The sequence below is a fragment of the Rhinolophus sinicus genome, chromosome 1 (assembly GCF_057876585.1).
Source record: "Rhinolophus sinicus isolate RSI-liver-muscle chromosome 1, RSI-T2T, whole genome shotgun sequence".
Lineage (NCBI taxonomy): Eukaryota > Metazoa > Chordata > Mammalia > Chiroptera > Rhinolophidae > Rhinolophus > Rhinolophus sinicus.
The window spans coordinates 29,492,333-29,505,130 of NC_142501.1; the positions used below are offsets into that span (position 1 = coordinate 29,492,333).

The 12,798-nt window shown below is 41.9% G+C and overlaps 1 protein-coding gene and 1 long non-coding RNA gene across 4 annotated transcripts in view; one reads left to right on the plus strand and one right to left on the minus strand.

The window, feature by feature from the left end:
- APOLD1 (apolipoprotein L domain containing 1) overlaps nt 1-12,798 on the plus strand; it is a 40,476-nt gene that overhangs the window by 13,010 nt on the left and 14,668 nt on the right. For both annotated transcript variants that reach the window (XM_019744790.3, XM_019744795.3), the window contains exon 4: nt 11,822-11,988. The gene's annotated coding sequence lies outside the window, so the exon portion shown is untranslated. The remainder of the gene's footprint in view (nt 1-11,821; nt 11,989-12,798) is intronic.
- On the minus strand, nt 217-6,288 carry LOC109454298 (uncharacterized). 2 transcript variants are annotated; one of them, XR_016021223.1, is made up of 3 exons: nt 6,002-6,288; nt 4,711-4,789; nt 217-1,741 (listed from the first exon to the last, which is right to left on the minus strand). It is a non-coding gene; the product is annotated as an uncharacterized LOC109454298 (long non-coding RNA). The 2 variants fall into 2 exon arrangements; XR_002138456.3 differs by lacking the exon at nt 217-1,741 and adding an exon at nt 2,907-3,349 and having other exon boundaries at nt 6,002-6,286.

A 12,798-nucleotide genomic window follows, 5' to 3' on the forward strand; every position in this document is an offset into this window, starting at 1 on the left:
ACATCTGCTTTCCGTAGGCCAAAATTATTTTTTTGCTTCATGTCATAGTGTGGAATTTTGGAGGATCAGCTGAGCTCTTGTAAGTCAATTCTCTGTCTGGAGACAGACATGAGTGAAACTCTGAACCCTTGAATCCACTCCTAGTTGCCTACTGCCACTAAAGGGGAAACATGCAGCGTATACTCCAGGCGAAATCACTTTATATCATTTGAATTTCCTGTTCTGGTAAATAATGGATTTCAAGAGTCACAGCAACCCCTTTGGCCTAAACTAGAGTCAAGCCTGTGTGGCTCCCCCCATCTCTTTTGTCATGTACTGCAAGCTATTTCCTACTGATTATCTACAACAGAGCCCTCCCCATCAATGAAAGCAGTCCCCCCGTCCATCTTAGTATGGGTTTGAAAGGATATACAGAACAGAAGTGCAATAAATAAGAGCTCCAAGATAGGAAAAGCCAGGAGTGAGTCACGTGGGAAGAGCAGCCAGAGTTGTGTCACGGCTCCCAGGTATTGTCTTACCTTAGTATCACTGCTGCACTCAATCATTGGCTGGGAGCAGCCTTGGGGAGCGTGACCGTAGCACAAACTCAATGATGGATTGCAGGTGACTTTGGCTTGAGGACTCTCCAGTGGCCTTGCTGAACTCTCTCTAGAGCTGAACTGCAGTCTAAGATGCTTTCACTGTGTTCCTCCCTTCCCTCTCTTTCACTCAGGGTCAGACCCGCATTATGGTCTCATGGCCTTCCCAACCTCTCTTGGCTCCTTCTCATTTCCTCTACAGACATTTTCCCTAATAAATTTCGTGCATGTCTAAGTCCATCTTGGTGGCTGCTTCTTGGGGGACCAGGAATAATATTGGATGGAAAGGGCAAAGGAATGTTTTTAGTTCTACGCTCTTTAATACCGAGATTCAAAAGTAAGGCAATGTATTACTTTGATCAAAAGAAAAAGTAAAACAAAAGGGCCAAAAAATGTACCAAGTAAATAAATCAAAAGAAAGCTTTTGAACAATACGATTATTAAAGTTAGATAAAATATGGATAATAGGGAATGAGATACAAGAAGACATAATTTTAACATGCATGTTTGCAAAAGCATGACACTGGGTGTGGGGATTGGGGAGGATAATAAGAATGGAATCATATGTGATGTCACACTGTTTCCTGAGGTCTATTTAGCGGGAGTAGTCTCATTCATCCCTGGTTCAGTCTTGGGTTTCCCCTTTAGCTTGCTAGCTCACCCTTATATAATAAAAATCCTCTCTCACTGTGTCAATTCAGTAACTAAATTGTTCAGTTTGATGGTTACCCAAAACTCAATCTTCATTCAAAGGGGAAACTTCTCTTTATCTATCAGCAGGAATAAAAACCATCCCATGGTCCCTTAAGTTCTGGACAGAACTGGTGATCTGTCACTTCTGCTTTATTTTGTTTGTCAAAGCAAGTCACATGGCCAACTCCAAAGTTAAAATTTGAGAACATCTACCAAATCCTGAGTGAGAAAAAGTACAAAGTTACATGGTAGAGGGTGTGGATAGAGAGAGGAGCAAAAATTAGGGCCAGTAATTCAATCTTCCATAGCACCAAAGGGAGAAAGTCTAATCGGCTTGCTTGGCTCCTGTGTGTCCTTGACCATTCCTGGTGGGCAGGGTGGGGACATGGTAGTATGATGGGCAACTATAATAGGACCAGGTACTTGAGCGAGTAGGGGGAGCTGTTGCCCACTTGAAGGAGATGGTGATCCTGGAAGAAAGGGGGAGAGCTAGACAAGTAAACAAGCAGTATCCGTTACCACACCCTCCATTCCTGTCTCATCCGTCCCTATCATCACGCTTTCCCTTAGGTGCTGCTAATATCTTCTTTTCATACTTGAGTAAATTGGGGTTAAGAGAGGTTATATAACTGGCTCAGGGTGACACAACTTGAGTGATGGAGATTTTTCCATTAAAAATAGATTTATCTGTTCAACAAAGCTCCAGTAATCAAAAGAGTGGTTTTCATAGGGAGAGACACAAAGATCAATGGAACAGAAGAGTCCAGAAATAGATCTACCTGTTAATTGTCAACTAATTTTGGACAAAAGTCCAAAACCAATTCAATGTATAAAGGATCATCTTTTCAGTAGATGGTATTGGAACAAGTAACAACCTTGTGCAAAAAAAAAAAAAAAAAAAAAGAAAAGAAAAGGAACCTTAATCTATACCTTTCATCTTATGCAAAAATCACCTCAAACTATATCATAAGCCTGAATATAAAATGTAAAACTATAAAACTTCTAGAAGAAAACATAGGGAAAAAAATCTTTGACCTTGGATGAAGTAAGGGGTTCTTCGAGATGACACTGAGAGCATGTTCCATGAATGAAAAAATTCATAAATTGGACTGCATCAAAATTAAAAACTTTTGCTTTGTGAAAAACACTGTTAAAAGAATGAAAAGACAAGCCACAAAGTCAGAGAAATATTTTCAAATCACACATTAGACAGAGGGCTTATATGTAGAATATACGTGAACTTTTAAAACTTACTGATAAGAAAACAAACAACCCAATCAAAAATGGATGAAAGATTTTGAACAGATACTTCATGAAAGAAGATATATGGATGTCAAATAAACACATGAAAATATACTCAACATTATTAGTAATTAGGGAATTGTGAATTAAAACCACAATGAGATAATATCAGATACCTATTAGAATGGCTAAAAACCCAAACCAAACCGAACTGAAAGAAAACAAAAACTGACAACACTAACAGCTAGCAAGGACATAGAGCAACTGAAGCTCTCATACATTGTTTGTAGCAATGCAAAATGGTACAGCCACTTTAGAAAAGAGTGTGGCAGTTTCTTATAAAGACAAACATACACTTACCATATGACCAGTAATCCTAGATGTTTACCCAAGAGAAATGAAAACTTTCACACAAAGCACTGTACATGAATGTTCATTGCAACTTTATTCATAATTACCAAAAATGGGAAACCCAAATGTCTATCAACAATCGAATGGATAAACAAACTGTGGCACATCCGTACAACGGAATACTACTCAGCAATAAAAAGGTAGGAACTATTGATAACACACAACAATATGGGTGGATCTCAAGTGCATTTTGCTAAGTGAAAGAATCCCAAACCAAAAGACTACAGACCATATGATTCCATTCACATGGCATTTTCAGAAAGGCAAAAAGTAAAGGGGTGGAGACCATATGAGTGGATGCCAGGGTCTTAGGGTGAGGAGATGTGTTGACTACATAGAGGCAACACCAGGGCATTACTTGGGCTGATGTAACTCTTTTGCATCTGGATGGTGATGGTGATGGCATCATACAGCTGCTTCACTTCCTGGTCAAAGGAAGGATGCACACATTTTTCCAGTCTAGGGAACTAATAGTGAAACATCTTAACTTCTGCTTTCTGATTAATTGAAATAATCATATCTACAGGTTGAATTCTCTGCAAGGGATTTTGACAGAGCACCAGTTGGAAATTTCAGAGTCACTGACAAGCTTAGATGCCTAGAAAATTCCATCATAGATAAGATGTGGCACACAGAACAATGGCTCTCCAAAGAGGTCGACACCCTAATCACTGGAACCTGTGACTGTTACGTTAAGTGGCAAAAGAGTCTTTACATGTGTGATTAATGGTAAGACCCTTGGGATGGGGGAATAGTTTGGATTATCCAGTTGGGCCCAATCAAATCAAACAAATCCTTAAAAGCGAAAAACAGAGAAGCTTTCCAGCATTGGTCAGAGGGAGACATGACTCTGGTTACTCACTCTCCCCAATCCTTGCTTTGTTTTTCTCCATAGTACTTATCACCATTTGGTAGGCAGCATCCTGGCTCCCCTAAGATGTACGTGTCTTAACCCCCACAATCCATGCACATGTTATGTGACATGGCAAAGGGGAGTTAAGGTTGAAGATGGAACTAAGTTTGCTAAAATGCTGACCCTCAAATAGGGAGATTATGTTGGATTAGCCCTGTGGACCCAGTGTAATCCCAAGGGCCTTGAAAAGTAGAAGAGGAAGGCAGAGTAGGTCAGCGTGAAGTGATGAGAAGACTCAACCTGCTCCCTCTGGCTGTGAAGAGGGCGGAATGGGCCATAAGCCACGGAATGGTGATGGCCTCTAGAAGCTGGAAAAGGCAAGAGAAAGGCTTCTCCCCAGAGCCCAGAAAGGCACACAGCCCTGTCAACACCTTGATGTCAGTCCAGTGAGACCTGTATTGGACTTCCAGCCTACGGTACTGTTTGTGTGGATTCAGGCCACTACGTTTGTGGTCACTTGTTACAGCAGCAATAGAAAGCTAATACATACAGAGCATGTATTATTCTTAAGGATGAGGAGGAAGTGTTAGGAGTAGGGAACTGCTTGGCTTCCTGGGTGCTCAACCTTGGACTCTACGTGGGTGATCTGTGTGTCCACTTTCAGAATCAGTCTATGGCCACAGGGATCGGTTGTGATCCTGGCAATAAATCCGAGGGGTGTTTATTGAGTGTAATATTTACTGAGTATTAAACTGCACTCCTGGTGCCCGTGCCCAGTGTTCCTGAAAACCCTTTCTCAGCTCCTGGCCTCCTCTTGCACAGGTGATTTGGCCTCATTTGAACCCAGTTCTATGCAGTGTCTGCCCCTGCCTTAGGATCCGCGTTCCTGGTCGGCTTTCCCTTCACCGGCTATCACGGCAGACTTGTGCTTACCTGGATGCCATATTTGCTTCACGCCGACACAGCGTTTTCTTCCCTCCACTTACTGCCTGCTTGGGATTTTGTTTTATGCCTGTGGGACAGAGGGAAAATGTTTTAAAATGATGTACTGGCAATACCTCCCTTCTTGTCTCTGAGGAAGAATGAATGCTTTGTGTACTCAGCTCACTAGAGGGCCTTTCTTGAGTTAAGCAGGGTATTGGCAGTGAGGGGAATTAAAATGCCAAGAGGAGACCAAATTGCTCAGCTCACCACAGAATGAGGGCGATACTGGGAAGAAATTTTTATGAGAAGATTGAAGAGAAGAGAAAGTAGAGATGGATGAGCTATAAGCCATAGAACGTTTGAGGAAAGAGAAAGAAATCCAAAGAACATTTAAAAGGAAGGTTTTCTATATCATGTGGAATGTAATGGTCTCTTTGCCTCCCTAAGAAACACTCAGTAAGTGTTAGGTTTGTGGGATTTTGGAGGCATTAATCACTGAGATGGGCCTTAAACTGAGGCTCCCAGCCCAAATAGTTTCAGGTGGTGAGAGTGAGGAAAAAGGGAAGGAAGGATGCAAAGTGGTCTTTCCAATACTAGCAGACCTTTCAGCGGGTGTGTTTGCTAAGTACTCAGGAATTCTTCAGAAAGGTTGTGGAAAGAAACTGCACCAGGATAATCCAAGAAAGAGAGAAAGAAGAGGGCATTTATCTGCCTGCTCCCTGCTGTCTCCTTTTCCTTGGCCAAGGTTTATCCTACACAGAGCTAAATTCCCTGATCTCCCAGACGGTGTCATCTGGCTGCTCTGTGACCACTCAGGAAATTAGTTTTACACTTTGTAGTGTGGCCATTTCATTCAAGTCTGGAAGTGGGAAGAGCTTCATGTGGGTGGAGCATAGATAAAAGGAATAGAAGGGGCAAGGGGAGGGATCTGAGAAGGCTGAAAACATTTATCTCTGTGATTGAGAAAAACTTTTGTTTAAATCTTGCCCCAAATTGTGAATCAGGTTTTTAAGGGCATGGCTAATAAATGTACAAACTTAAGTGTTTTCGTAAAGACATATGGAAAACTATTTAAAAGAGTGGGAAATCATCCCCTAATGCTCATTGATAATACCTGATAAATCTTACCCGCAGACCTCCAGATTATAACCATAGCACCCTAGTCCCACCCGGTAGCAGCATCTACTATCTTAGTTTAATAAAAAACAAGTTATTTAGTTAAAATCAAGTTATTACCCACGTAATACCTACATGTATTTTACTAGTAAAAAAAAAAAAATTAAAAAATTCAAACACTGACCTTCCAGGTGAAGGGAGTTACATTCGTGTAACACCTGGTTTTTCTCTGCCCTTTCTTAACTCTGCCCTGAACTGAGGAGGGCATGATTTAGTTGGCAAGTTTGGGGAAAATGAAGTGGGCATGCTCAGCTCGTTCCCGGCCCCTTCCCTTTTTGGAATCCAGCCAGTACAAAGTGTGCTCTGGGGCAGGCTGCTTCCCCCACCCCTGACAAGGCAAGTCGACTTTGGACCAGAGTTGTTGCAGCTTATTCTGCGGCTTACTGTTGGGAAACTCTTCTGACTCACATATGAAACGGCATCGTGCAACCCAGCTTTGTAAGGAATTAAGTAATAATTTGGCCTTCTTCTTCCATTCCTTTATCTTATTTCTTCATTTGTTTTGGACTCAGAAAAGGAGGGAGGGTGCTTTTTATTGGGTGTCCCTTCCGTGTTCCAACATTTGATGCATTTGGCCAGAAAATTGATATGAAAGAAATCAGGAGCACAATTAAGGAGAAGTAAATGAATACACACAGAGTGAGGGCGCCTTCTGGAGTGGCAGGGGATTGGCCTTGGTCCTGCGGTCTTGTTCTTGAGTGTGTGTACAGGGCATTTCAATCTTGGCCATGTGGATAGGCTTCTGTTGGGCCAGGTAGGCCTTTATGGTGGAGCAGTTGGCTCTTAACAGCTGTGGCCTGGGGAAAAAGACCTTAGAAAAGCCACTCAGAGGCCGTAAGAGGGCCTTGGCACGGGCACAGGGACCAGGAGAGGGCCTTGCAGGGGCCAGCAGGCTGAAGAGGATTTAATAAACAGTTAGAGCTGAGGCAAGGATTCAATTATAGGGAGAAATAAACAGTCTTTTCATATACTGTCCTTTCAGATATTAAAGGAGTGGGAAAATATTTGCTGTTTTTAAACCATGGGGCAGCTGGGTACTCGGGACCACAAAGCATTAGTGAGAGATTAATTTTCAATGTGCTACTGCTAGGGCTAGGTGGGTAATGTAAACAAACAGCCCAAATTTTAATTCCTTGTTCATGTTATTTTGAACTTACTTTAAGGGCAAAAGAGGGCAGGGTGGATGGACTGTTTGCATTCATGTGGCTCACGGATCGTTCCCTTTCCTGGAACCCAAGACTGCTAGAAACTGGTTACTTAAATGTGATGGAGAAACCCTCCGCAGGTGATGGTTTTCTTAGGCCTCAGGAATTCCACAGAGGGAGGCAGGGGAAACAGCCACGGCAGCACAGGGTAAAAATGTTCACTCGTTCGTGTGGGAGCTCTGTTACTAGACAGAGTTCACCTCCGTTGCAGCGCTGCCGGGCAGGCACCAAAAGATCAAAGGGGACATGGGGATGAAAAGGCTTTGAATTCTGGGTGGGAAAGCACAGCTCCGCAAATAAGGTCTGATGATGGAGGATGTTGCCATTGCACGTTTCTAAACTTTGCAAGAAGGCAATGCCCCCTCAGGTGCTCTGCCTGAGAGAAGAGACAGTATCCTGAGTGGAGCTTCATGGAAATGGTGACTACAGGGTGCCACAGTGCAGGAGTTTCCCTGTAGCTAGCACAGATTTCTCCTAACTGGATTTTAATTCACAGGCGACAGATTCCGGATTCTTGGTAGCAATCAGTTGACATCTTGGTGAGGCTGTGGTCTCTACAACAGTCTTTGACCACACAAAGTACTCTTAGCAACCCAAGTGACTAATTCTGTGTATATTTTGCTTGGCGTGCCTGCTCGGAATTCACTTGTTTTATGAATATGGTGGGTGGGGAACTAGTACTAGAATCATGTTGCATGTTCTACTAAAGCTATAGACTCTTTAGAGGGAGAGAGAAAAAAGGTACATTACAGACTTGCTGGTATTATTGTTTTCTAACTTGGAGAGTCTGTGGAAACTGCCCCCATTCCAGTGAGATACAGCTTACGCTGCAGTTGCTGAAAGATCTCTGACTTTCTCTGAGGCGTTGAAATCCCCTCCAGCTGAAACAGAGCAGAATAAGAAATTGGGGAAGATGAATTTTGGATTTTAACTTCCTTGAGTTTTAACTCACAAAAACAAGATCATTTTGTTTTAAACGTTACTTTCCTTGAACTTTAATGTCTCATGATTTTGATTTCATTTCTTGGATATTAATTTCTCCCTGGATATTTGATGAAGGGAAGAGGTTTATGTTAAAAACTTTTTTCTGAGCATTATTGGCATTTTGTTATTGAAGTTTCATGTGCATATTATTATTGAAATAGTGTCCTTTTGTCATTTAATCTCATTGCTGGCCCTCTGATGTGCTATGTGGACAATATGGATAGGCATAATAAAAATGGGTAATAGGAAAACGAATAAAATTTCAGCCTTGGCTACAGGATGGCATTGAATGATTTAATTAATGCATTAGAGGGAGCTATTTTGGAACCTTTCAGGAGCAAAATCTCCCTTGCTCACCAGTATCCTGAGGAAGGTACAAAGTTGATTGATGTAAGAGGGAAGGGTCGCCTCATGAAGGTGGGGCAGGACTACCTTGTAGGCCACTGAGATCCTCTCTTGAGGCTATCAGACACACCTCTGCTTGACGCGAGCTTAATAGCTAAATGAATGGTTTAAGAGAACAAGAATCAAGGGAATATTAGTGGGGAATCATTCTTAACCAATTCTTGGTATTACTTCCTGTCATAAGCTGAGTAATGGTGCCCCAAACATGTCCACGTCCTAATTCCCAGAACCTGTGACTACATGACCTTATGTGGCAAAAAGAGCTGTGCAGATGTGCTTAAGTTAAGGATCCTGAGGTGGGGAGGTTATCCTGGGTTATCTGGTTGGCTTGCTATGATCACAAGGGTCCTTATAAGAAGGCCACAGGAGGAGTCAGAGGCACACAAGAAGGTGATGTGGTGACAGAAGCAGAGATGGGAGTGACGAACCTTGGAGATGGAGGAAGGAGCCACCAAGTCCAGAAATACAGGTGACCACTAGAAGCTGAACAAGGCAAGAAAACAGATTCTCCCTCAGAGCGTCCAGGAGGCACCAGCCCTATCAATGCCTTGACTTTAGCTCGGCTAAGTGGATTTTGGACCTCCGACCTCCAGAACTATTAGAAAATAAATTTGTGTTGTTTTAAAGTAACTATGCTTGTGGTAATTTGTTACAGTGGCAACAGGAGATGAATTCATCTTTCAAGTGAAGGAACTCGATTTAGTATATCTTCTGTGTTCTTGGAGGCGGTGATTTATCTGATTGGTGCATTTGAAATAATAAATTGAGCATGATGGGCTTGGTTTCATTCTCTTCTTTGGGAGCCAGTCAGCCCCAGAAAATGCAAGTGCTACTTCTTGTAGGGCAGGATAATACCCCTGTGATGAGACCTGCCTGTCGGTGCTGCTGGGCGTGGCTGGTTACGTTTATATAATTGTGTGGTTCAGTATCAGAAAGCTCACTTGGCTTTCATGCGAAGCTAACTCTCCCGCGGCTTTTATCAGGATAAGTCGATATTGTGGTCTCCACTGACCACTTCTTTGTTTTATGTCTCTCTTTGTACATAACTCAAATATGGCAAAAAGGTGCATTTGAAGATTCAGTAGTCCCCCTTATCTGTGGTTTTACTTTCACGGTTTTGGTTACCTGCGATGAACCGCAGTCCAAAAAATATTAAATAGAACATTCCAGAAATCACAATTCTTTTTCATAACCAACAGATAAACAAAAAGTTTTAAACTGTGTCGTTCCGAGCATGATGAAATCTTGAGCATCCCAGTCTTCATCCTGTCTGGAATGTGAATCATCCCTTTGCCCAGGGTGTCCATGCTGTAGATACTTACTACCCATCCTTTAGTGACTTAGTAGCTGTCTGGATTATCAGATTGACTGCCGTGATACCCCAGTGCTTGTGTTCAAGTAACCCTTATTAATGCCTCATTGACATAACTTTTATTACATTGTTCTATTTCTTGTTATCGTTGTTAATCTCTTATTGTGCCTATTTTATAAATTAAACTTGATCACAGGTTTGTACGTATATGAAAAAACTTAGTATATGTAGATAGGGTACAGTACTAGCCACAGTTTCAGGCATCCACTCAGGGTCTTGGAATGTATCCTCTGTGGATATGGGGGGCTACTATAGTCGAGGAAAAAGTAATTCCCGGGGCCGGCCTGGTGGCTCAGGTGGTTGAAGCTCCGTGCTCCTAACTCCGAAGGCTGCCGGTTCGATTCCCACATGGGCCAGTGGGCTCTCAACCACAAGGTTGCCAGTTCAATTCCTCGAGTCCCACAAGGGATGGTGGGCTCCGCCCCCTGCAACTAAGATTGAACACGACACCTTGAGCTGAGCTGCCGCTGAGCTCCCAGATGGCTCAGTTGGTTGGAGCGCAGGCTCTCAACCACAAGGTTGCCAGTTCGATTCCTTGAGTCCCGCAAGGGGTGGTGGGCAGCGCCCCTTGCAACTAGCAACAGCTACTGCACCTGGAGCTGAGCTGCACCCTCCACAACTAAGACTGAAAGGACAACAACTTGAAGCTGAATGGCACCCTCCACAACCGAAATTGAAGGGACAACTTGACTTGGAAAAAAGTCTTGGAAGTACACACTGTTCCCCAATAAAGTCCTGTTCCCCTTCAATAAAATCTTAAAAAAAAAAAAAAAAAAGTAATTCCCATCCTATCCAAGCCATTCCAGAGCACAGAATAAAATGCAAAGCTGTGTGATATGAAATATGCCTGGCTTATCTCTGATATCGGGACAAAGACAGCACAAGAAAAAAAACAGGCCCAATCCCATATAGGAACAGAGAAGAACTGATCAGTCACTCAATAAGTACATTTAATTTAGACATTCTGAAAGAGTAATGCACCATAACAAATTACAATTTATCTTAGAATGCAAGAAGAGTCTAAAATAACATTATTACCTAAACATCAACAGATTTATTCAACAAATATTTATGGAGCTCCTATTACATGCCAGGTACTCTTCTGGGAGATGGGAAAACAGCAGTAAACCAATAACTTTTTAAAAAATGTTTAAATTAACTTTACTTACAAAACATATCATAAGAATCACAATTCTGTAAGTCTTCCATTTGAGTAAAGATATAATCACTTAAGTAATAGCAATTCCCTAAACTAAAAATGAGCAACAATTCAAAATTAATTTTGCAAAGAGATTTAAAAAAAAATCTCTTGTTCAGTAAGATGTTTGATTGAAAGCTGAATCAACCCTGAAGAGAACCCAACATGTCAAGATATAGGGATGATAGAGTGAAATAGTACATGGGAGAATAAAATGAGGTAAATGTTTTGGTGGATAGATATTTCTCTTTGTGCTAAAGGATGCGGTAGGCCAGGGAAAAATTCTTTGGTGGAAAGGATTCTGGGATATTCCATGATTTCTGGAGAAGCAGGAGGGAGAAGAGGCCCCCTTGGTCCACCAACAAAGCACTGTGACCTGGAGAATGAGGCACGTGGTGTTAATTATACGTGTCAATGTGGCTAGGCTATGGTGCCCAGTTGTTTGCTCAAACACTAGTCTAGATGTTGCTATGAAGGTATTTTTTTTTTTTTTGATGTGATCTACATTTAAATCAATAGACTTTGAGTAAAGCAGATCATTCTCCATAATGTAGGTGGGTCTCATCTAATCAGTTGAAGGCCTTGAAAGCACAGACAAGTTTTCCAAAGAATTGTCTACTCCTGTCTGAATTTCTGGCCTGCAAATTGCACTCAAAATTGCAACATCAACTCTTCCCTGAATGTCTAGGCTGCCAGCCTGCTTTACAAATTTCAGAGCTGCCCTCCCTACAATCGTATGAGCCAATTATTTAAAAGCAATCTTTCTCTCTCTATTTATAGATTCTGTTTCTCTGGACAATCCCAACGAATACAAGGCAGAAGAACAAAGTCTGAGAGCGAAGAGGAGACTCTGAATGGAGAGGTGTAAAAAGATCTCCTCTCAGATGAAGCTGACCCTGTGGTGAAGAGCTATCCAGTAGAATATGCTGCCAGCTGAACAAGTCCAAGTGAGTGCATGGATTTTGATTTCTGTTCTAGAGCTTTTCCCTTTCTTATAATGCCAGCAATCGATTTTTTTTCCCGATTCTTTTCTGTCAAACCTGTTTTATCACAGAACACAGAATTGAACCTGTATAGCTTCTCCTCAATAGCCTCCAGATTTGCTGCTCCCCATGACTCTTTATGAAGGCTGGCATCTTTTCAGGATAATTCTAGACCCTATAAATTTCTTAATATGGTTAATCTTTTCAAGAATGTTTACATTTTCCTTCAATTCGTTTATTAAGTCATATAGGGAGCCTCCCCTCCTTCTTCTACAGTTGCTTTCTGTACAGTTTTGTGGTATTTTTTTTATTGTGGTAAGATACACATAACATCAAATTTAGCATTTTAACCATTTTTTCGTGTACAGCTTAGTGGCGTTAGGTATATTAACAACATTGTACAATGTTTTATAAGCCTGGCTTAACTCTGATACCAACGAGGACAAGAACAGCACAAGAACAGGAACAAGAAAATTGGTAGAGCAGACTGGCAGGCTACCAATTGGTAGAGCAGACTGGCAGGCTAGAAATTCAGGGAAAAGTGGATGTTGCAATTTTGAATGTGAAATTGGCCGGCTGGAAACTCAGGCAGGAGTGGACATGGCAATCTTGAGGCAGGTTTGCTTATTCTTTGGAAAACTTCAGTCTTTGGTTTTAAGGTCTTCAACCGATTAGACGAGACCCACCCACATTATGGAGAATAATCTGCTTTACTCAGAGTCTATTGATTGAAATGTGAACCACATCTATCCATTTCCATAATGGTTTCATCAT